This window comes from Podarcis liolepis (genome assembly GCF_965112155.1).
Source record: "Podarcis liolepis genome assembly, chromosome: 9".
NCBI lineage: Eukaryota > Metazoa > Chordata > Lepidosauria > Squamata > Lacertidae > Podarcis > Podarcis liolepis.
In genome coordinates, this window is record NC_139564.1 from 53,907,702 (window position 1) to 53,933,787 (window position 26,086).

General features: G+C 43.8%; 1 protein-coding gene across 2 annotated transcripts in view; it reads right to left on the reverse strand.

Moving 5' to 3' along the window:
* Positions 1–25,177, reverse strand: part of LNX1 (ligand of numb-protein X 1) — a 118,256-nt gene extending 93,079 nt beyond the window's left edge. Inside the window, exon 1 of one of the 2 annotated variants that reach the window (XM_083459883.1) lies at positions 25,054–25,177. The gene's annotated coding sequence lies outside the window, so the exon portion shown is untranslated. The remainder of the gene's footprint in view (positions 1–25,053) is intronic. The other variant, XM_083459887.1, reaches the window with a different exon arrangement.
* Positions 25,178–26,086: the final 909 nt, after the last annotated feature.

Genomic DNA, 26,086 nt, shown 5'->3' on the forward strand with positions numbered 1-26,086 from the left:
ATGAAAATAACCTTCCTTGTTACGGGAATTTAGTAATCACCATTTCAAAGGGTGACAGACTACCACGAAAGGCAATCAGATAAGGCATTATCAGATAACCTGGCAGATAGGAAAAACAACAACATTCAAATTTCTGTGATAGACCACCTTTTCTGAATGTAGGTATGATGTTTGTGAGGGGTGGTCTTGAGCTCCTGGGCAGGGAATTTAAAATGTCTATATAAGAGCAGGCACACCTTGGTTCTGGGTCCTCCTCCTTTCCTGCGTGTGAAGGGAGCACCCTGTTGCAACAGATCAATAAAGATCAGGCTTACTAGCTGCTTTGCTTCTAAATATTCTCCGGTTGCCTCTGTTATTTTCTCCTACCAATAGGGAACTCATGTAAGGAGACTATACGGGCTCTTGGATACCCCATAAGGGGAAAAGGGCAGATTTTGTTTACAACACTGCCCAGCAGCCGTAACATTTCTGCTGTATGGAAAAGATAGATACGAACATGCAATCTGAGTTAACACAAAGAAAAACAAATCTGCTGTAGAGAGGTGCCAGCAGAGAACATGCCAGAATTTTGAGTGTCTAAGAAGCAGAGCAGCTTTTGAGCAGGTTTCACACAATTGGCACTTTGCTGAAACAAAAATCCCTCTTTTGTTCTGAAAGGCAACTTGCTGCAGGAGGAAATACTGGTCCACCAACTATGTGAATCACAAACAAGACAACCTTTCCAACTGCCTTACTGATTGTTGGGAAGTGCAGTTTCTTTCCAAAGCAAAAGAAGCCACTTTTGAAGATTTCCAGAAGGGACGGCCGTCCTGGCCTGTTTGACTAAAAACAATCAAGTGTCTGTTGGCACATTAGAAAGGAAATTCTTGTGGCCTAAGCTTTCATGGGCCACTCTACCAGATGCACGAAATACTCACCACAGTGGGCAGGTGTATACCCTGAACGTAAGAAGAATGAAGAAAAGTTTTCAACAAAGTGAGGCTAAAAGGTCAACAATGCAGAACACAAAAGTAGGTGAGTCATTGTACCATGTGCAACGCAAACTAGTTCCATACAATGTGGAACTTGGGACTCATCAAATCCTGGGAGTGGCTGGCTGACTACAGAAAGTAATTGTACCTCTGTATGCGCAGAGGATCTTGCTCTTTTCATTATCAGTTTTGCTAGTCCAGAGTTGGACACACCCATTTTGATTGGATTTTGTATTAATTTGAACAGCCTCTGCATACTGCTGTAACGAAAGCTGCTGTCTCATTCGTGCTTGTGCTTTTAGTCTCTTTAAATAAAAACACAAATCCTTATTTCAGTACCAGACCCTCCAAGTGTCCTTATTTTCCAGGGACAGTCCCAGATTTACAGAAGATTTGATCCCATAATGGCCGACTTTTACTTAAAGGTAAAGGGACCCCTGACCATCAGGTCCAGTCACGGATGACTCTGGGGTTGTGGTGCTCATCTCGCTTTACTGGCCGAGGGAGCCGGTGTACAGCTTCCGGGTCATGTGGCCAGCATGACTAAGCCGCTTCTGGCGAACCAGAGCAATGCACGGAAATGCCGTTTACCTTCCCACCGGAGTGGTACCTATTTATCTACTTGCATTTCCATGTGCTTTCAAACTGCTAGGTGGGCAGGAGCAGGGACCGAGCAATGGAAGCTCACCCCGTTGCGGGGATTCGAACCGCCAACCTTCTGATTGGCAAGCCCTAGGCTCTGTGGTTTAGACCACAGCACCACCCGCGTCCCATCCACTTTTACTTAGGACACCCCTATTTTCATCTACTAGGGTTAACTAAGAACATGTTTGAGTGTTGAACTGCAGTCAGAGAGCCTGTGGTATTTCCTCCTTTCCACTGTCTCCCAAGCAGTCTGCCTCTACAGCCACCCAGTTTGATTACTGAGAACTAAGTGTCTGGTGCTATGTTATTAAACAGACAAACTGCATTGCTACATTGGATTCATTAAAGGCTGCTTGATGCTTATGATTGAAAAAAATGCTAAATCTGGGTGTTGCGCTTTTTAATCTCCAAACTGAGAGGCAGCCTGTTTGACTGAAAGGAGAGCAACATTGTATGCTTGTCTCAAAACAGACAAGGGCCCTGTTGCTGAAATTATACCCCACGATTTAGGAGTTTACTGCCTTCATTTCTGCAGATCTTTAACACATCCTTGTGTGGTTTACCACAGAATGGTTTGCTCTCACAACAAATAATGGCACATTCCATCTGAATTTGATGAGATGTACTGCTGATAAAGATCCGTATACTTTAAAACTGCAGTGTGGTTTAAATTTACCCTGCCACACTGGGCTTGCGCCATCATTTATTCTTCCAGTACATTCAATAAAACACAGATAGCAAAATGAAGGCTAGTAGATGCAGCACAAAAAAGCTGAAAATAGAAGTAATCCAAAAGTGTTGAAATAGAAATTATTTCATGAAGTATTTTTTTTCCATTGTGATGAAGTTACTCTCCAGACTGACCGATTGCTAGGGAGGGGTGGGGGATGACAGGAAGAAAGGTCCTTGGAAAGGAAGATTAAAAGTAGCAAAGAGGAAAGGAGAGCCTTTAGAAAGCAGCAGATGGGTGGAATGGAAACGGGGGTGGGGGGGACTGGAAGAAAGGAGGAAATGAAAATACGAGTATGTATGGCCAGGAGCTGGCAAAAGAGAGGAGAACCGATGTTCACATGCTGTTTTCAAGCAAGAAGCCAAATCTAGGATTTCATGGCTCTAGCATTCCTGTTAGAAATGCAACCTGCACCGAGTTCCAATCCTTTTTCTACAAAAAAAACGTGCAGCAAAGAAGGGGGAACCCCCTGGCAAATGGGGAAAGAGGGACCAGGAAGCAAAGGGGCAGGAAAAGAAGAAATATCCAAAATGTTTCAGACCTGCCAGTAGAAGAAAAGAGGAAACAGTATTAACAAAATATTGAACTTGTAATAGAAGCTCCCCAATGAAAGACCTGGGAGGTTCAAAATTGGATATTTACTTCTTTCCCCAACTCATTTGCTTCCTGCTCCCCACCTGCCATCTACAAAAGGGATCCTTCTACCCTGAGTTGACCAGATTTCAAATCTGCAGTTGCCACCACAATATAGTCTTCCTATCTGCCTGTTCGGCTCTCCATATTAAAATGCATCACCTGAACCAGAGCTTCTTTGGGTGGCACGTTTCAACAGCGGGGTTGAGGTTAATGCGGGGAGCAAAGAAGCAACCTTCTGCATGCAATGTGTAATATCGTTCTTGCAAAAGAGGACTGCCCCACACTCAATCCCCACATAGTATGAATTGGCCTTAGGGCCTGGAGGAACACCTCCTCTCAGAGAAAGACTGCAGTCCTTGAAAGAATTACAGCTCAAGCCTGCAATTTTTCTGAGCTATAAATCCTGCTAAATGAGAGAGAGAATGTGTGCTTTGCATACAGGAGATCCCAGACTCAATCCCTAGCATCTCCAGGTAGGGCTGGCAAAGACCTCTGTTTGAAACTCTGGAGAACTAGGTGGACCAATGGGCTAGCCTACGGCAGTGTCCTATATTCTTTACCAGGGCTGTCCAACTTTTCATACCAAGTAGACTGCAAGAGTACCTCAACACGGAACCAGCGGGCTGCACACTGCCTTGTCACGTGGTGGTGGGGTGCCACCCCAGCCCTCGCTCTGCCTTCCCAAAGCTGGCCAGACAGGGGCTGTGAGAAGGAGGCACAAGGCTCTGGCAGAGTGTCATGAACTGGCAGGACAATCGGGATGAGGCAGAGAAAACTGGCGAGGGGTGTAGCCTGGACTGAGACATGCTGGGGCAAGCTAGGGATGAGGAAGGAGAGGTTGGTACTCACAGGGTGATGGAGGATGATGAAGGGATGGGGGTCAGTACACAGGAACCAGAGCAGCAGGACCCATCACCAGAGCCAGAAAGGCCCCCGTCTCCCCAAACATGGTGAGCTCTGAGGCGCAGGGAGAAGCAGGAGAGGTGCTCCAGGAAGCCGAGGCAGGCAAGGGCCCAGGTGGGGCTCGCTAGCTCTGAGAGAAGGCGTGTGAGTCCTCAGCTGAAGTTGGCTTGGAACAGGTGAGGGCCGCCTGCCTCATCAAGCCATCAAGCCCAGATGCTGCAATCAGCATGCAAGGAACAAAAGGGAAGCAGAGGTGAGGTGCTGTGTCTGCACAACTGCCCATGTTGATGGGCCTCAGCTTAGATGCTCCAGGATCTTTGTGGGACTGAGCTTCTGTTTGGACTTTTGACAAGTGGATTGATCCTGAACTGGGGGCTTAACATACTGACTTGCTGCCTGGTAGGCCAAGGGTTCAGGACACAGGGTCCTAGAGCCCTCCTACTTCCTTCCCAAAACTGGGAAAGCACTAACTTGGCTTTGGGAAGGCAGCAAGAGGAATCTAGGACCCTGCCAGAGCCCTCATGCCTCCTTCCCAAAGCCCAGTACCTTGCTTACCCAGTTTTGGAATGCAACACAATGTCAAATGTTGCCAATGGCTACTAAAAAAGTCCTCAAGGGCCACATGCGGCCCTCAGGCCTCTCATTGAATCACCCAGTTCATTACTATGGACAGTGAGACTTACACCCAACTAAATGAACATATTATATAGCTCATAGGTGTGATTTTATGCCTTGAAACAGTGTTGGAATAACCAACTATGCTGCCCAGCAGAGGTGTCAAACAATCGATGGCCCTGTTTTCAGATCGTTGCCAGCGATTTCCTGAAGTAAAAGGAGCCTGTTTCAGATTTCTACAGCTCAGAATGCAGTGAGTTATCAGCTAACAATGGTACTTTCCCCCTCAAGATATAGGCAAATTTTAACTTGGCCTTGCAGTGAGGTAGCCTGGAGGCTTCCTGTAAGAATTATGGCAACCAGCCAGACTTGGGTCCAAGGCTGTTCAGCCAATTAGTGTGGAGAAGGAAGAGCAGGAATAGGTCATAACTATAAATATGATTTTAAGACACTTGGTATCAGTCTTGGAACTGTGTTTCCCCTCCGATAAGAAAAACACAACCTATTAAATCTTAAAAGCGAGAGTGTTTCTAGAGATTAGCTATAGTAACCCATGAATCCCACTATAGGTTCTTGCTATGATAAAATACACATTCACAGCTGGAGAACGTAAGGTTTTGAAACCCCACGAAGCAGCTGAAGAAAAAGAAGAAAGCAGCAACCCACAGAGATCAAAGGCACATTTCACCAAATAAAGCTATTTCTTTTGGGCTGATTTTTCTTCTGCTTTGTTTTCAGCCCAAATAATAAGTTTGGGGGGCGGGGAGGAAATTGCAAACACTTGCTAAAGTTTCTTCTTCAACACTGTAGCCTCCCTAAGCTTGCTTTATTAAGAATTGAATCTATACACAATACCACAACTGCCAATAGAAGACAGAGAATTCTAGACCCTGGTCGTCCATGACAATTATTCTGTATTGGGCAAAATCAGAAGGGTGCTTAGGCTCTGACATGTACTCAGGTCAGCACCATAGACCAGTCCTGATTCCCAATATGCTTTTCCTGCAGCACAGATAGAAATAACATAGTATGGACAAGCAGCGGACTGCAGCAGTAATGCTCCACACCCCATTTTCCTAGTGAAAAGAAAGGGGAATTTACTGCACCATATTTCATGGAATCTTATACGTCAGAGATAAATATTCCTATTAGAAATGTCATGCAATGTCAGTAAATTTTGGGTGTATGTATTTTATACAACCAATGATTAATAAATATGATAGTCCATTCACAAACATGTGGGGAAAACAAATTTGAGGTTTCTTACAATCAAGTTGTGGATAAATTTTATTGACTCACTCACTAACTAACTAACTAACTAACTAACTAACTAACTAAATAAATAAATGTGTTATATTTTGCCATCGGACCCTCATTGTTTCTTGGTTACATGAAAACAACAGTATTATTAGAAGATCAGGAAAAGGTTATTTACCTCCTCACAGCCACAATAATCTCTTATCACCTATAAAAAAAATTGGCATCGGTTTGTAGAGAAACAATGGAGTGTGCCTCCGGGGGTGAAGTCAAATCGCTGGAGAATTAGAGCAACAGCTGCGGCTGCAGAGATCAGTAACTTGTAACTGCTGCCTCCCACATTGTTTTTTGTTGTGTTAGCAGCACTGAAGTGACCTTTCCAGAGCGTAAGCCTGGGCAGTGTGTATGAAGGTCCTGGGCTGTTCAGGTGACACAACCTTCCTCTTGGCCTCACTGATATGGTCCAAAGGAAAGCAGAACAATGCATTTGGCAACAGGAGTGGCCAGAAGGAGATGCATAAAACACCATCCAACTGTCTTAGGGACTCCACTCTGGATTTGTTTAAGGTTTACTCCTTTGGCCTTTTATTCTCCTGAAGATGTTCTGCAGGGCAGCAGGTACAAATTTCCCCCTGGGATTTACTCTAAAAACCTTTCTCACAAATGAGTATAGCCACGAGGCAGTGGAAGTTTAGGACTAGAGTTTTCCCTCTCCTAGATGGGCCACCTTCCTAGGTTAACAAACCCCACCTGCCTCTCATTTCCCTCTAAAGCACTTGCAGTAGCAGCCTTCTTGATCATCAGACCCACCAGAGATACTACAGCTCCCCTAACATCCCATATGCCAATCAATAGAAAAGCGCCCGATTAAAATCTGATTGTCTATGACGAGTCTGCGATATTGTATCTATGATGAAATGAACAAACTTGGTAACAGAGCAGGTGGGCAAATAGCTAATAATTTTTTGAGAAACGGAATGTTACAATGCACTGGAATATTTCAAGCGTTAAATGAAATTTTCACTCATTTTCCCCATCGCAAGGTGTTAGTGAGGTATAACATTACAATTTCCTTTTAGCCATTGGATGATAATATGTAAAGCTTTGAAGAGCATGCCATGTATATATATAAAAAAAGTTCAAGGATTAATCTCTGCTCCTAGCACATTCATTAGGTGAATTGAAAAGCAAGCATGTTACATAACCAGTCTAGAGACAATTACATTTTCTCTCTCCAAAGTTCACAGTATTAATAGCCATCTAACTAAAGGGAGGTGAATACAACCATGCATGCAACTGTGCTTCGATTCACTGGCTGCCGTCCAAAGAGCAGTGCAATTAGTTATGCATGCCTAAGAGCACTATGGGATTATATTTTTCAAACCACAACACACACCCGATATCACATGGTGGAGCACATTTGAAACCCACAGGACTTTCAAAAGCAGTTTCTAATATGGCCTGGGAGTTTGCTGTTGAAAAAATGATTGAAAGTTTTTTTAAAAAAAATCCCACAGGCCACACCCAAGGATCCTAGCCATTGGAAAACAATGTGTTGGGGTTGGATGGTGGGGAATAAAGATTATTTGCTAGGAATAGATCATAGCAAATTGCAATCGTTCCTGAGCAAACGGAAACTAATGTAGCGCCAGAATGTAGCCTCTGACAAGCCAGTTATTTTTCCTGTTATGTGTATAGATTAGTAACTACGGTGGTACCTTGGGTTAAGAACTTAATTCGTTCTGGAGGTCTGTTCTTAACCTGAAACTGTTCTTAAGCTGAGGTACCACTTTAGCTAATGGGGCCTCCCGCTGCCGCCGCATGATTTCTGTTCTCATCCTGAAGCAAAGTTCTTAACCCGAGGTACTATTTCTGGGTAAGCTGAGTCTGTAACCTGAAGCGTCTGTAACCTGAAGCATCTATAACCCAAGGTACCACTGTAGTTCAAATGTACACACAGCGTCGTTCTCTTTTCTGCTGCATCTGTTTGCCACCAGCACTGCCTGCGCTCCTGGGAGGTGTACACCAATCTTGGCCTAAACATCAGTGCAGTAGGCTAATATCGCTGTTATGTTGTATGAAGTTGGTAGGAGACTAGGGCTGTGAACACCCTGTGCCATCAAAGCACATTTGAAGCACGTTCTTTTCCTCAAAGAATTCTGGGCAATGTAGTTTGTTAAGGGTTGCTGGAAATTGTTGCTCTGCGAAGGCTAAACTTCATCAGGCCAACCAAGGCTGACTCTGTCCCATGGCCAAGCCTAAACCCAGATTGGAATGGATCTAAATAATCGGTGTCATCCAAGAATGCTTGTGGCTGCATAATGATATGTTGTTGTTGTTGCTGCTGCTGCTCCTCCTTATTCTTCTGACAAGAGACTATTATTGACAGCACCAACAATAATGGGAGGGGAGGAGCAATAGTGCGGCAAATGAATGCTGCTGATTGACAGTACCAGCCACACACTTTCTTCAAAGCAAGTAATGCTTATAACCAGTGTTTTGGTTGTTGTTTTTAAGAAAAACAGGTGCCGGTACTCATCATGAAGTTGTTACAGTGAGTGCTACACTTTTAACATTTGAAAAATTTCTTCCAGAAAAAAGCACTGCTTTAAAGCCCTAAACGGCCTCGGTCCAGGATACCTGAAGGAGCGTCTCCACCTCCATCGTTCTGCCTGGACACTGAGGTCCAGCACCAAGGGCCTTCTGGCAGGTCCCTCACTGCGAGAAGCCAAGTTACAGGGAAGCAGGCAGAGGGCCTTCTCGGTAGTGGCACCTGCCCTGTGGAACGCCCTCCCACCAGATGTCAAAGAGAAAAATAACTACCAAACTTTTAGAAGACATCTGAAGGCAGCCCTGTTTAGGGAAGTTTTTAATGTTTATTAGGTTATTGTATTTTAGTGTTTTGTTGGAAGCTGCCCAGAGTGGCTGGGGAAACCCAGCCAGATGGGCGGGGTATAAATAAATCATCATCATCACCTCTTGTTTCAACAGCAGCTATTTAAATTATTTGGAGTTTGATTCTTAGTTCTTACAGATCACACTATTTTATACCATAAGCTTTTAGATTAAAAGGAATGAGACTCTTGAACTGTCATTTAAATACTGTCTCCATCATTTCCCCAAAGCTCCATGGAAGATTGGGAAAATGGATTAGAAAATGCTGACATATTCTTAAAAGCTTGACTTGAATGTTGATGTCTCTTCCTTGCTAACAGCTAACAGTAAGGCACTGTTTCTAACACACGACGTTTTATGCGCATTACAAATTAAGCAAGCTGTGTGGAGAAGAGACTATAAGGTCCTCTCCTTCCCCTCATCTCCTGAGAAGTTTAGCAAAGGACCATTATCTCTAATTTAGACATCTGAAGAGAGGATGCAAAAGCCAGGAAGGAAGCTTTCAAAATCTGCACAAAAATATTCTTAGAAAAGGCCTTCCAAAGGGAATATTACAACAGGATACAGTTAAGAAAAACAAGAGATGAGAATGAGGAGGAGAATGTCAAACTGTAAACAAAACAAAACAAAAAAATACATCGGGAAAGTAACCCAAGGAAAACATCTCAAAGCACTGCAAGCTTGGTTTGGGGGTAATGTATAATAAATACATGGTTAAAATGTTTCCTGCTTAAAACATACTTCTAAGCATGTATGTAAACATTTGGGGGAATTAACATGTACTTTTCCAAATGTACAATTATATGATGCCCAGAAAACAGAACTTTGTGGACTCCCACTGTTTGTGTTCATCTTATAGCTCCTTTGAAGCCATGTGAGGGGATATAAATCTCAAAAGTACATAAATGCATGCATGCATCCATCTGTAAATCTAGGCCATACATACTCGCTTTAGGCCACCAAAGTATCAAGACAGAATTCTTTTGACATTATAAGAAGATACTTTGCTCTCTCCTCACATTATTTCCTGAAGTACTAAAAGGCCTGATAGGCAAACTCCAACCGGGATCCTTTCTTGGAGAGACTTGAAAGCATGAAATACTCAACGTTTATATGGTGCGTTTCATATGTTCAAAGCTCTCTGTGTACATTATTTCAGTATTAATCATCACAAAACCTTGTAAAGTAAGCTAGTATTATCTCCATATTTCTCAAACTCCATTGAAATGAATGGCAGCTGTGCAAGAGACAGTAAATGGAGCTCTTTGGGTTTTTTGTCTTAGGCTTCAAACTCTCTTGAGCCAGCCCTTGGATTTGCCAAGACGCGGGTGGCACTGTGGGTTAAACCACAGAGCCTAGGACTTGCTGATCAGAAGGTTGGCGGTTCGAATCCCTGCGACAGGGTGAGCTCCCATTGCTCGGTCCCTGCTCCTGCCAACCTAGCAGTTCGAAAGCACATCAAAGTGCAAGTAGATAAATAGGTACCGCTCCGGTGGGAAGGTAAACGGCATTTCCGTGCACTGCTCTGGTTCGCCAGAAGCGGCTTAGTCATACTGGCCACATGACCCGGAAGCTGTACGCAGGCTCCCTCGGTCAGTAAAGTGAAATGAGCGCCGCAACCCCAGAGTCGGTCATGACTGGACCTAATGGTCAGGGGTCCCTTTACCTTTACTTTATCTAAGCGTTACTGGCAGGGGGCACCTATTAATATATGCATTGAGAATGAAAGGAAGTAAAAACATGCAATTTTTATTGCTTCAGGTTCACAATAATGTATGTGGAAGTGTGTGCCAATTTCTATTCTTAAGTTTCTTTCACATATGTGTGCAAAGCCTTCTCCCTGGTTCCAATGTAACTGAGAAATATGGCAAGGAATACGATCTGGGGACTGGGGCATTTTTTGTTTGGAGGAGGGTTGAAGTGAGTAAGAAGGGACAAGAGGTTTATCCAATTATGCACATTTTTGGAGGGGAAAGGTAGATTGAGAGAACTTTTTCCTCCTTTCTCATAATGCTAGAACCAGGGATCATCACCCTATCAAGCTGAACGGTGGGAGAGTCCAGACAGACAAAAGAAAGGACCTTTTCACACAGCACATAGTTAAATTATAAAATTGACTAACACAAGTTGTAGTGATGACCACCGACTTGGATTGCTTTAAAGGGGAATTAAAAAAATTCATGGTGGGTAAGACTACCAATGGGTATCCGCCATGATAGGTGCATGCAGTAGGCCTCTGAATACCAACTGCTGAAGAATGTGAGCCACAGGACTCTTGCGTTCATGTTCCATTTGTGTCCTTCCCATAGGCATCTAGTTGGTCACTGTGAGAAAAAAGGACGCTGGACTGCATAGGTCTTTGGTCTAATCCAAAGGGGCTTTCCTTATATAGTGGAACTTCAGTTGTTGAACGTAAACCATTCCAGAAAAACATTTGACTTCCGGACCTTTGGACAACCGAGGCGCAAAGGGTTGTCAGCAATTTCAATGGTGAAAATTGAGAAATGCGCCTCGGAAGCCGTTCGACTTCTGAGGCACGTTCGAAAACATTTGGCTTCCGAGACACACGAAAACTGAGCTTCCACTGTATTCACAAATGAGAGGAAACGTGATAGTCTTCAGTGTCTGTATTTTTAGAAATCAAAAAATAAATAAGTAAAAAACCCAAACACTACGCCCTTGAGGAAACTAACCATAACTAGCCAGAGCTGCCTCAAGGAAATACACTCACCACACTATAGCCATGGTCACCACCACAACTGTGTGAACAGCTGCCATGATGTGGATGTGCTCTGACTATGGGAGGTAGGATCATGATCAAAGTTGTATATAAACAATTTTAGATCAACCACCAGAAGAAAACCAGGGTGGAGGTATAGGGGAGGAAGATTACAGAAAAATATCCTTTATTTATAGTATTCCTCCCACTGAAAACTTAGGAAAGAGATCGGAAGTGGCTTTTCTGATCTCGGCAACAGAATTCAATTATTGGATAGTATAACAGGATGCCCTAATTGGGAATGGGTTTTCTGGACTGGGATATGTAGGAATAAAGAGGATAAGCCTACATTTCAAGAACCACAGGCCGCATTTGTCCTGGAGGACAGAATCGTTCCAGTGCTCTGCCTGATCACATGTCACATGTGAGACCGAAACATAATATGTCCCTTCTATGGCTTAAATTTCGGAGTGCACCCTTGTGGCTGGCATTCACAAGGATCCTCAGATGTACATTTGGATGCAGTTATCATGGGAAAATCCCATGTATGGCTTTACTTGAGAATGGGTCTCAATTTCTCAGAGCTCAGACAAACTACATCAGCGGTAAAGCAGTGAGACTAATGAGATACTCTCTGTTTGCCATATGAGTCCTAAACCAAAATGAAATAATACTTCAGCCAAGCAATAGCAGCAAAAAACCGAAGTGCTTATTTCCCCCCTCTTGCTAGTGCATGATATAGTGCCAATGAAATGCAATCTAGAACTTGCAAGTAAAAACGTGAGGCACAAAGCAGATGGACGACAATACTGTATCAACAAGAAGCTCTGTACCGTTCGAATCTGCTATTACTTCTTACATTATCTGCTAGAATAAAGCATGAAAAAAGAGTCTGTTCAGGTCTTGACAAGCTTGGCAAAAGTTTTTGTTTTCCTACCGCAAAATATAGCCCTTAAAGGTTTAATTGATTAGAATTGGATTAATCATTTTTGTATTGATCAGCTAAAAAGGTGCCCTAACTGGTGGATCAAAAATTATTGTTGTTAGTGCACAGTTATAAACACTACCAATGGCAACCATCACTTCCGCTAACAGTAAACTTAGCTGGTGATTAATGACAGAATTGTAGCCAAAATGGGGCCACTGAGGAATGAGAGGGCTGTGTCAGCATGCGTGGTAGAACCCCAAAGTTTGCAGAAGCAGAAAATAAAAAGCTTAACGGAGGGAACCTACAGCCCAGTGGGGACTGAGCATGCTCAACAGGCACAGAATATTAAGTGTGGGTGGGTGGGGTTTTTTGGGGGGGCGGGGTTAAGAAACAGAAAACTCTGGGGGAAGGGGAGTGAAGTTTGATATTGACTGTATGCTGTATTCAAAATTATTGTAATCTCTTGTTTTCAGCAGTATATTTACCAACACTCCCACTGCCTCCTGTCATTGCCTCCTTATAGGAAGTACATATTTTTAATCAGCATTTAAATTAAGGTAGAAACTCAGGCACAGGACCTGCTTATAGTTCCAGGGCTAAACATTTATTTCAGGTGGTAAGCCAAACTTTTTCCCTTTTCTTTTTCTGATATCTGCCGCCTTGCAGGAGAAGAGAGTATTTGTTAAGCATGTCCAGAGAAATTGCAGTCGCTTGCAACACAGCCCTGGCACTTCTTATCTTACAATTTAATCCGCCCAAGCTGGCTGTTTCATTAGGTAATGAACTCACTCTGACTTATACCAATGAAGTTGGTTTGGAAAAAAATAGGGCTTTTTATCCAGCTGGAATTCACCAGAACTCAGTTCCGGAACCTCTCAGGTGGGTGCCATTGCCATTATAAGAGAATGAAGTGAGTTCTGGCACCTCTTTTTCTAGAAAAATAGCACTGAGTAAAACCATTGTGAAGCTTGTTTGAAGAACATTTGTTCAGGCTTGTAAATGGGTCACTGACCTGGTGAGTAAGAACTATCTCCAGGAAAATAAGTTTTTGTAAGGTAGTTACTTTTTCCTTTAAACAGTAAAGAACTAACACAGGTATTTGAGGGCAGATAGGCTATCTCAAATGTGTGAACTAATAACTTTTGTGGCTTTACTTTAATGGTTGATATAACCATTTGAGGAAATCCTATTTCTTCCGCTTGCATTTTGGTCCCCACTTCCTTCAAATACATCCAAGGTTGTCATTGACGTTACATTTTAAATCTGGGTTGCAAAGACCCTAAACTGAAAGTTTCCTCAAAGAATAGTCATTGCCTCCAGGAGCATTTCTGCAAAGACCATTCTGGCAGCAGATTTATCTATTGGGACAAGACTGGTTACTCATAGCAAAGCATCATTTGTCATGTTTATGAAGACAGGCAGTGGAAAAGACAACTGCAATTGAAAAGGTTGCAAGAGGTTGCCTTGGTCTTTAAGAGATAAAAATGAATGAAAGAGGCCATTGATTCTTCATATTTGTTCAATCCGAGGGGTGACCAAAGAAGGGCCAAAACCATCTATCTTCTGCAGCAGAAACAAAATGGACATCCCTAAGGGGGCATGTAAAAAGACAAACAGGAGACTTCCTTTTAAAAATAGTGACTCATGGAGAGATTATTATCTTGCAGACCAGAAGTAGAACACATATACTCATGTTGTCTTAAGACAATACCATTTTCTCCAGCTTTTTACAGTTTGGTAAATCAGTTCTGCACAATCAGTTTTTCAGCCCAGACAAGGGAAGCCATTAACCTAACTTTAGCACCAGGTGACCAGTTTGAATAGAGCTAGATGCAAATTTTGACTTATAATAACCTTCTTTCATGAGTTACTCATGCAGGGGGGGCAAAGCACGTTGAAAGGGGATGCAGAATTATACCTCTAGCCCCACCCCAGCATCACACAACTCCTTCCTGAGATTATTCACGTGCTGGGAGCTCAAGTCCATGAAGATTTTTACCACAATGCATGCTAGTCTTTAAAGCGCTGACAGACTCTTTTTTGTTTCGGTTCAATGTGATGGCAGCAAATCATATGTAGATCTGGCGTTTTGCAGAGCTTCATAGGTAAAAGAGATGGGAACCTTCCCTCAAAGAACTTATTCCTAAATTGGACAGTGAGGAAAACAACAGAGGGATGGGAATTAAGTTGCGGTAGTTGAGGACCAGTTTGAAATAAAGCCACAGGATCTTCAAGCACATTGGGGGTTGATGATGTTCCTGAGCACATGGGCACAGTTGCACACTGGAGAAACTGTTGTGGTTACCGCTCACACGCACAACCCAACCCATTCTATTGGCCAGAGTAAAGGGCTTTTTTCAAGCCTAATTTCAGTGGGGAAGAGTAGGGGAAGGGGGGTCCAGTAGGAGCTAGGGAAGGCTCATGAGAGCACCATGTTGCTGACTCCTTGCAGCTGATAATTTAGTACATTGTCAACGTAAGGATTTGATAACCACAGAGACAAGTGGCCCAATCGTATGCATTTACAGCACAACCCAACTATGTTTGCTTGGAAATAAGCCAAGACATGTTCCCAAATTAGTATGCATAGGATTGCAACCTCAGTCTGTGGCTTTTGTCTCAATGCAATTTTTTCTAGCTCTCACAGAGATATAAATCACAACATTTTAAGGAAAGTGAGGCCCCCAAGTTGGAACCACTCATTGTGCTTGTATCTATCACGTCACTGATGGGTTCCTTTCTAGTAAGAGACTCAGAACTTTAGAAGAAGATAATCAGTGGATCTTGAAGAAGAGCTATTAGACATGACTGCTTAAATGGGACCAGCATGTTTAGAGCTAACAGACTTTTAATGCCAGAGGCTGGGAAGCACAACAGTGGGTGGCTCTCAACAGCGTTTTCTGCTTGTGAGCTTCTAGGGTCATCTGGCTGGCGATTGTTGGAAACAGAGTGTCATACTAGATCAGCCAGTCTGACCCCAGGAAACAATTTGTATATTTTAACCCCCTCCCCAAAGGTATGCACATGACTGCCATTAAACTATTGGAATGTAGTGAAAGCCTTGTATGACAATGATATTTTCTTTTTAAGGATTGGTGACTGAAACCCCCCCCCCCAACACTTTTAGCAATTCTAAGTTAAACAACTCTTTTTTTTTCTTGTTTCATTATGTGGGAACATCCCAAAAATAATATTTCAAGCTCACCGTCTCACCCTGCTGAGTCTGCAGACCCTTCTGTTAAACCATCTTGCTCCCACGTATAATGCTGATGTGGAAATGTATTACATTACTTGGTAATTCTTTAGTTGTTTGCATGGGAGAGGGAATTTGTTTTCTTTCATGGGGAAGACTGAAAGTTTAAGGCCTCTTTACCAAATTCAAGCAAGTCTGACTATTCAAAGATCTTCCTGAGATTAAAAAGTACCTAACATGCGCGCGCTCTCTCTCTCTCTGGGTCAGTATGGCTGCAAGAATGTGAGGCAAGGAAAAAAGCTCATAAACACACAGATTCTCTTGTTCATGGGTAGGCAAACTAAGGCCCGGGGGCCAGATCCGGCCCAATCACCTTCTAAATCCAGCCCGTGGGCGGTCCGGGAATAAGTGTGTTTTTACATGAGCAGAATGTGTCCTTTTATTTAAAATATATCTCTGGGTTATTTGTGGGACATAGGAATTCGTTCATTCCCCCACCCCAAAAAAATATAGTCCAGCCCCCCATAAGGTCTGAGGGACAGTGGACCGGCCCCCTGCTGAAAAAGTTTGCTGCCCCCTGCTCTTGTTTAACACTTAACATGCACTAGTCTACATCCAGAGAATGCTAGTAATGCTTTTAACTCCACTTAAATGAGTGGGAAATAAGTTGTGGTTAGTTCATCCTAATGATTTAATTTGGGACTTGAGAGCAACTAAATTTCTCTTGTTTCTGGGCTCTGAATTTGTTTTTAAAAAGGTTTTTAGGAGTACAGCAAGGAGGAGTTTGTGAAGAGAAAACAGACGCAAATATTTTAAACCCACCTATTGAATGTAGCAATATTAACAGAGCCAGATTTTCAATTTATAAACTATGCTATTTTTTCAGTTTCATATACAACTTTTTTCTTTAATGAGCCACCATGGAATCAGAATTTTAGAAACAAAAGCCTCATCTCATGTTTGTCTGATCATTGTTTGCAAAAAGATGACATCACAACCACAAGCTTCAAACAAACAACTTAATATATTTAAGTAAGAAATGGTGCTGACCAGTATAAGTCAATATAAGTGACAACTAAACCTGAAACTGTTCTTAACTTTCTGACAGTAAGAGCTGTTTGTTAGTGGAATGGACTTCCTCAGAAGGCAGTGGACTCTCATTCATTGGAGGTTTTTAAGCAAAGGTGGGATGGCCATCTGTCACTGATGTTTTAGTTGGCATTTCTGCATTGCAAGGGGTTTGACTAGGTGACCCCAGCTCTACAATTCTGAATCTATGACTAACTGGAGCATCCTAAACCAGGAATCAATACTGTCACATGTTTTATTACACAACCAATACATTGTCTGAGCACCAATGTACATGCCACTGTCACTCCCAGGAGCATCTACAGTGTTTTGCCCACAAAATTGTGCTTCCTTGTGCTTATGTAACAGGCAAGTGGTGGACCTCCCAAGGCATCAAAGGTCACTTATGAACTATGTAAACATGCAGAAAAGGCCAACCATTTGGCTGGGTATTTTTATATATATTCTTGGCAGTAAGTACAGAAGCATAGCAGCTACATCACAAAATAATAAATCCTGTGCATTATTATAATGGATGTGGGGAGAAGCTACTGTTCAAATCTCCACTCAGCCATGAACCTGAATAGATAACGTTAAGCAACTCACTTCTGTTAGTTAATCTACCAATATTGTGAGGCTATAGAGAGGGAGATAAAAATAAACAACTAAAAGTCACAAAGTATGAGAGAGACCGAGAACATGCACAGCTGAGGATGAGTTAATGTACTCTGTAGTTGGCAAGAAGGTTTTGTTGCTCAGACTATCAAGCCAGCCTTAGTTGGAATCTTTTACAGGGTTCAGGGAATAACACATGACCTGCTCAGACTTATTGGTGCAAGGAGACTTCATGGGTAATGTGCTTGTCCTCACCTGAGTTTCTTCATTTGACCACCGTTGGGTGGTCTGAATCCCTACCTGACATCTCTGTTTTGGGCTCAAGTTGAACCAGTGCTGAAACCACATCAAGTCAAGGAATTTGGAGCATTGGCAGAGGGAACAAAAAGTTATTTGCAATATATCACTGTGTTTATTGATATCCACTAAGATAGGGATAGCCAATATGGCATCTTCCAGATGTTGTGGACTGCATCTTGGGAAGAGGGGCTGGGAAAGACATCTTGGAAAGCTTCCATAAGTCAAATAGGCAGAGCTACATGGACCTATTGTTCAACCTTCATATGCTTTCATGTGATGGAAGATGCCCTGAACCATCTTTGATTTGATTTGCCTTTGGGAAGAGGCACAGGCAAGCTGAAGGAGCTCCACACTGCATGAATCACCTAGCCTGCAGATTGGGAAAGTTTCAACTGCTGTGCATTGTATTATGAAATGGCTGTTGTAGCTCAATGGTAGAGCCCATGTGTAGCACACAGGCTGCCCCAGATTCAATCCCTGGCATATCCAGGTACAACTGGGAAAAACTCCAGTCTGGAACAAAGAAAGCTATTGCTGGTCAATATAGACGATACTAAGCTAGGTGGCCAGACTCAGTATAAGGCAGCTTCCCATCTTCCTGCACTTGGGGCAGGGTGGTGGGAGAGAACAGAATCAAACCCTTGGTGAAAGAATGGGATTTTCATGTCTCATCTGCTTCACAGAACACTTGCTCCCAATACATTTCCAAGCACAATTCAAAGGTTTGGTGCTGACATGACAGCCCTAAACGGCCTCGGCCCAGTATACCTGGAGGAGCATTTCCACCCCCATCATTCAGCCTGGACACTGAGGTCCAGCTCCGAGGGCCTTCTGGCAGTTCCCTCACTGCGAAAAGTGAGGTTACAGGGAACCAGGCAGAGGGCCTTCTCGGTAGTGGCGCCCACCCTGTGGAATGCCCTCCCATCAGATGTCGAGGAAATAAACAACTATCTGACTTTTAGAAGACACCTGAAGGCAACCCTGTTTAGGGAACTTTTTAATGTTTGATGTTTTATTGCTTTATTATTATTAATAATAATATTGTGTTGGGAGCCACCCAGAGTGGCTGGGGAAATCCAGCCAGATGGGTGGGGTATACATAATTTTGTTGTTGTTGTTGTTGTTGTTGTTGTTGCTGCTGCTGCTGCTGTTGTTATTGCTATTTTTCCTTTGCCAAGAACCCACCACTTTGATCCTAAAATACATTTACTAATGGGACAAGCCATACAGTTTTCTTAGTGGCTACTTGTGATCAACTTGCAATCTTGTAATTAGGATGGAGCCTATCTGGTCACAAAGTTGCTTAAAGTATGTTTTTATATTTTAGAATCAAAACAGCAGATGGACTTTCCTTCACACTCTGCTGATCAGCCAAAATGGAACCACAGGCCTTGGTAAACTTGTAAGAGAATTTGGAGTCGAGAGCGGCTGGCAGTAAGCAGTTTTGATTCTTCCCATTCATATTTTATGGGGAGAAAAGGAAAAACAGCTGGCAGTAACTGTTTCTTCTTTTCAAAAGAAGCAGTAAATCGAAAATTTGCAGAATCTTAGTGCGATTTCACAACTGCCCTTCTGAAGCCAGCGTTACTCATTCCCCGATAGTAAAGCGGTACTATCCAGAGTCCAGCTTCTCTTGCCCTGGAGTATAATTCTCACCCTGGGTGGGAAGTTCTAGTAAAAACCACAGACTCTAAACAAAAAAAGAGCCTCAGCTGATACATGATTATAATGTCACAGTGGAATATAGCTGCTGTAGTTGCTAAAAACGAGCTGAGTATTGGATGATTATATTTCACTAGAAAAATAGCAGATCACATGGCTGTTTCTACAAGACTGCTTTCTCATGAGCAACTTCTACCAGCTGTGTGTGGATCTGGCACAGCTCAGCCATGTGCCCTATTCATAACTAAAGCCAAATACAGTCGTACCTTGGTTCTTGAAAGCCTTGGTACTCGTACGTTTTGGGTCCCAAACACCGCAAACCCAGAAGTAAGCGTTCCGGTTTGCGAATGTTTTTTCGGAAGCCAAACATCTGATGCGGCTTCTGCTTGACTGCAGGAAGTTCCTGCAGCCAATCAGAACCCAAGCCTTGGTTTTCGAATTGTTTGGGGAGTGAAATGGACTCCCGCAATGGATTAAGTTTGAGAACCAAGGTGCGACTGTACACCCTAACATTGCAAGCTGCTGAAATGGCTGTATTCCGCACAGGTACTGAATGTACCTGTAGCACCTTCTCTCTTTTTCTCCTTTAGATTTCAGGTGCACATTTTCTGTGAAACCTCTGGCTTGACCCCAGTCTCAATGATCAACTATAACCCAAACGACAGACAAGTGTAAGTAAGTACATGAGCCTGCTTTAGCTCTCACATTTATCTACAGCTAGTGTGTCTCTCCCTGCCCTTTTCTCTATTGTCTTTTCTACTTCCAAAATTTAGATCTAAGCTCTGGGGGTGGGTGGGAGGCAGCAGAAGGGTCTGGGTATTTATTTATTTTTACTTATAACAATGCTGTAGAATTCTGTGCATATTGTTGGCTCTGCAGTCATTGAATACAAGGTATAAATGAATGAATCATTCATTCAGAGATCACTAAGGCATATTACCATCTAATTATTCAATACTTTCAGCTGGGCATTTATGTTGGTTAGAAGAGAAGGAAAGAGACTATGGATTTATCCACACTTACTTTCCTCCACCCCTCTCTTTGCGTAGGCAGGCAGAGACCTGCCCCCCCCCAACCCCAGACAACACCCAGGTGGAATAATGCCACATGACACGTGTTATGGGATTAAAATTGGCCACAACTTTATCAAAAGTTTCAGATGTAGAGAGACCTTGGCTTAGGCATTGGGCGTTTATCCCTCCCAGTCCCTGGCCAGGTATCTGGGGAATATCAGGGTTATCCAGAATGTGTGGGGATTGGGCTGGTTCTGGAAAATGTATGTTTAAGCAGAGAGCCTGCCCCCCATTTCACTGTGTCGCAGGGGAGAGCAATGACAACCTCTTGGCATATGGCCAATGCCTCCCCTCAAAACAACCCCTTTAACGGGAAACCCTGGGTTTGCCGCCACCGCCGGGGGAGCGTGGGTCACCGCTTCACGCCCCCCCCCCTTTAGGGAAGATAGACTAAAGAATTCCACTCAAGGCCTGAAACCACCAAAGGTGTGGCGTTTTGCTACAGGGAAGGCAAAACCTGCCAATGCAGGGAAATCCCTTCCCGGTCCTTCAACAGCAACCATCAATGACCGTAGCAATGCCCACATAGTGGTAATGAAAAAAGGTTAAACTGCAAAAGGAATGCATGAAGCCAACTGAAGATTCCCATGTAAGTTACTCTATTTTGTGGGGGGGGGGGAGCAGACCTAGCCCTACCTGACCAAGTCCCCTGGCAATGCCTCCTCCAGCTGGGACCGGCCAATTGTTGGAATCTTGGCGGGAACCTCCAGGTATCTGGCCCGGGGGGAGGGGGAGGGGAAGCCAGGCTGCCTAGCCGGGAGTCGTGTAGGATTGGGTGGGGCTGTGTGCACCCACACAAAGGGTGCCCCCCATTTAATGTGGGGAGCGGTCATTCCAGGCACAGATCAGTGCTTAAAACTCTATGTCTGAGCTCCCTTTTTTGAGCCTAGCTTCCACACACGCACACACACGAAAACCTCTTTAGCATTCAATAGGAGCAAATGTTTTCTGCAGATTGGTTTGCACACAGGGAAAGCTAGAACCTAAAAAAGGGGGCACTCAGACATGGAGTTTTAAAGTGTGGACCATGCCTGGAAAGAGTGGGGGAGGGACCTAACATTTTGTGCATGTGGTAGAGTTGTCCTAAATGGGGGAAAATCTGGGATAAGATTGCTTATACAATCGGCTTAATGATTGGATATTCCATTTATTTTGACCCATGTGATATTACTTGGGTATCCCAAATAGGCTGGTTAAACAGGGCCATCCTGAGCTCATTTGGAATGATTTCTTGTGGCAGTGAGTTCTGTGATACATTTTTCGCACTGGATATTTTCATACCAGGTTTTTACTTCAAATCAAATATTCTCTGTCATTAGCTTGCCTAGCAAAACATACATTTGTGAAACACAAACATTTCCTTCTCCACATCCTTACTGGGGGTGGGGGAAATGAAGTTGTCATTACAACTGGAAAACAAGTTAGGATCTGCAAGCGCCTTGACAAGCAGCTTCTAATTCAACATAATAATGTCACAAGAGGCATCAGGTAATTGCAGTGTCGATCAGAAGATTGGCAACCATATATGACTGACTCTGCTGAAAGCTGAAGAGAAACTGAAAAAGGCAAGCAATTAGGGGGAGTTTGGGGAGTTAGGCATATTGCCTTAACGCAGCTTTTAGAGTAACTGGGTGGGGAGAATTACACCCGTGACAAACAAACAAACAAAAAAACCTTTCGGTCTGACAGGACATGTATTATGGAAATGATGTCTACATTTTTTAAAGAGAGTCATTTAATTTTACGTTAACACCCAATGAGGAAGTTGAAAGGGGAAACGGAAGACTCAGGACTTTATTTCTATGTTAACACCCAAACAGGGAGTTATGGTTCTGCGGCTGAACTGGATCTGCCCCATTCCGATCTGTGTGGGATATTGTAGAATTCAATGACCCAACCTTCACTGGCTTAAGAAAGACAGAAACTGTGAACATTTTAAAAAATGCGCATCCATGGTGTATCCCGGATAGGTGCCATAGGCTGCATAAACCAATTCAATCTTAATACAGTGGTACCTCAGGTTACATACGCTTCAGGTTACAGACTCCGCTAACCCAGAAATAGTGCTTCAGGTTAAGAACTTTGCTTCAGGATGAGAACAAAAATTGTGCTCCAATGGCCAGGTGGCAGCAGGAGGCCCCATTAGCTAAAGTGGTGCTTCAGGTTAAGAACAGTTTCAGGTTAAGAACGGACCTCTGGAACGAATTAAGTACTTAACCCGAGGTACCACTGTAAATAAATAGATTCAAGAGATGGAGTGAGGGGGGATTCCTAGCTGCTGCTCCAGCACAAGATCATAAATACGAGGTCACATGAATGTTATGCATATGTGATTGTGGTGTAAAATGTTGGTAAACATTGCCTTCCTATAGCTGGAAGCACTTATATGATTGACTTCTGGAACCAGCTATATAGGGGTTCCAAGCAGGCGAATAACAACCCAGCTGGAATCATATGAAAGCACTTTTTCAAGCCACTACATTCATGCAACTAGGGGTGCGGTGGTTCCAGTCCTGCTTGGAGGGTCGTTCCCAGAGGGTGTTACTTGAGGAGTACTTTTCAGCCCCGTGGTGCAGCTGGTGCAGAATTCAGCGGCCATGTTGCTCACGGTTTAAGCATATTGCACTGATCCTGGTCTGACTGCACTGGCTACTGATTAGTTTCCGGGCCCAATTCAAAGAGCTGGTTCTGACCTATAAAGCCTTAAACGGCCTAGGACCGCAATTCCTCAAGGACCGCCTCTTTCCATATGAACCTACCCGGACCCTGAGATCATCTTCTGAGGCCCTCCTTTGTGTGCCTCCTCTGTGAGAGATCTAGAGGGTAGCAACACAAGAACGGGCCTTCTCTGTAGTGGCTCCCCAGGGAAGTTCACCTGGCACCATTATTGTACACCTTTAGGCGCCAGGCAAAAAAATTCCTTTTTAACCAGGCCTTTGGCTGATCTAATCAGCATCCTAAAATGAGTGCTCACTGGAAGGACAGATCCCGAAGCTGAGACTCCAATGCTTTGGCCACCTCATGAGAAGAGAAGACTCCCTGGAAAAGACCCTGATGTTGGGAAAGATGGAGGGCACAAGGAGAAGGGGACGACAGAGGACGAGATGGTTGGATAGTGTTCTCGAAGCTACCAGCATGAGTTTGACCAAACTGCGGGAGGCAGTAGAAGACAGGAGGGCCTGGCGGGCTCTGGTCCAGGGAGTCACGAAGAGTCGGACACAATTAAACGACTAAACAACAAAAAATGTGGCTCTTTGTGTGTGTGTGATTGGATTATTATTTGATTTTATATATTGTGATTTTTGTGTGTGAGACCTCCGGGTATAGGGAGGTATATAAATTCAATAAATAAAAATGAAATGAAATGCAAACTGCAAAGGCTGCATACAGAGCTGTGCTATTGCGATGCTACTTAACACCCTCAGTCTTCCATACAATCCCCAGTGTGGGCTGTGAACTTCTGGAGGCGATATTGCCGGGCACATTAAGAGCTCACCCACACTTCCGTTTGTCCCATACAGTGGTACCTCTGGTTACGAACTTAATTCGTTCCAGAGGTCCGTTCTTAACCTGAAACTGTTCTTAACATGAGGTACCACTTTAGCTAATGGGGCCTCCTGCTTCCGCCACGCCGCTGCCGCAAGATTTCTGTTCTCATCCTGAGGTAAAGTTCTTAACCCGAGGTTAGTGGAGTCTGTAACCCGAAGCATTTGTAACCCAAGCTACCACTGTATTTCATTTCGTTTTTCCTGTTATTCCTAGACATGGGTCTAAGAGTTTTTTCTTGTGTCCCCCTGCTTCTCCCTGGGAAAACCCACTGTTTGCCGCTGCATCAGAACAACAGTAAAAACCAATTTGCTCCAGTTCAGCAATAAACAACGGGTTTTCCTGGGTAAGGCAGTGGGACGAAAGAAAAAACAAACCCATAACTAGAAATCATTGGACAAATATGCTTTTAACCATCTCCCCCTAACATTATAGTTTGCCTGCATGCAAAGTTAACACGCTCATTGCAATATGCAAAACTTGGAGCAACATACAAGATGGGCACTGACTCTTCAACAGGCCTTTAGACTGGGAGACAACCTAGATGTTACATGTAAGTGTAACTTTCCCATCAATGACCTTCTAAAAAGAAAAGGAAAGCATCAATGAGGAGGGACATAAGTTTTTGAGGGGTGGGGGGATGATTAACCCTTTCCCTGCTGATTCCTTTTCTGTTAAAAAATGAGTGAGCTCAGCAACTTTTCCCCATACAAGGAGAAAAAATGTGGGTCCCAAATTGCTTTCTGCCATTGCGATGATAGGGGAAACAGTTCTGAAGATGGATTATGAGCAGAAAAACAGCAGGCAAGGAAAGAGTCAAGAATCCTCCAACAACTCCAGGTCAGTCTCCCAAGGGCTGTTTTCAGTTTTGTTTTAAATCCCATCAGGATTTAAATATTGGATATTATCTGGTTGCAGAATCCAAGTTAGCCCTGGGTCTCTGAGATAATGAAGATCAAAGAAAGGTGGGAAGTGTAGCTTTGTAAGGACAGAAACAGTGCTCTCTTCGGGGGGGGGGGCGACAGACTCCCATTGAAATGAATTGGAGTCCTACCATAAGCAAATTACCTGTGTAGGGCTCCCAATCCTCTAGCAAGGACTAAGGGTTAAAGCCCCCTCCACAAACTAATGCCTCAGTTGAGATCAGGGTGCTCATGTTGGCAATTTACGTAAAAAACCAAAACAAAAACCAACCCTGCACTGAAGGGCACAGATAGATATTGTCTAGTCTGGCCCCAACTCACTAATATGGAATGCCACAGAAATGATCAAAGCAAGTTGACTGCATAAAGCATACCTTGTGAAGCTGGTCACATGGACTTGGGTCCTCTACATCTGACAGAGCTGCGTGGGGATGGAAGAGCCACTGGCCGCGGGGAGAAGGGCTGTGGCTTCTCAGAATACAATTCTCCTGCAAGGAAGAGGGAAGAAACAAGGAAACGAGGAGGATGTGAACTCAGAGGTAGGAAATGGAACTTTGCAAGAGCAACAACTCTAAACAAGGCAAAAGAGGAGACCCGACAGCGGCAAGTCAGAGGAAATGTTACGTCCCATGTGCACTCATCCTGTTGTTTTCTCTGGTCAGCAGGATTTTGCACGTTTCTGTAGTGGCTCCAAAACCAGTATGAACAGAGATTAGCTAAAGAACGAGCATGTGCATTACAGCTGACGATGATGCCATCATATGATGTTCAAGTCTCTATGAGAAATTACTGCCCATGCCAGCCCAGAAACAGTGCTTTGCATCAGCATGCAGCTGGAAGTCCTCCAATTCAAAATGGAGCTTGGGCAGAAGCATGCTGTGGGGATGTGAGCAAACCATTATTTCAGTCATCATTAAAGGTAAAGGGACCCCTGACCATTAGGTCCAGTTGTGGCTGACTCTGGGGTTGTGGCGCTCATCTCACTTTATTGGCTGAGGGAGCCGGCATACAGCTTCCAGGTCATGTGGCCAGCATGACTAAGCCGCTTCTGGTGAACCAGAGCAGCGCACGGAAATGGCGTTTACCTTCCCGCTGGAGCGGTACCTATTTATCTACTTGCACTTTGATGTGCTTTCGAACTGCGGCAGGAGCAGGGACCGAGCAATGGGAGCTCACCCCGTTGCGGGGATTCGAACCGCCGACCTTCTGATTGGCAAGTCCTAGGCTCTGTGGTTTAACCCACAGTGCCACTGCAGTCATCGTTAGGGAGGATTTAAAAGTGAACCTACCCAACCTGCACTTTCCAGAACCATATGTGAACCAAAACAATGCCAAGAGAGACACCCAGAATCTAAGATTTTCCCTTATTCTGCAGTAATGCATTCTACTTAACTGGAAAGAGGGCTG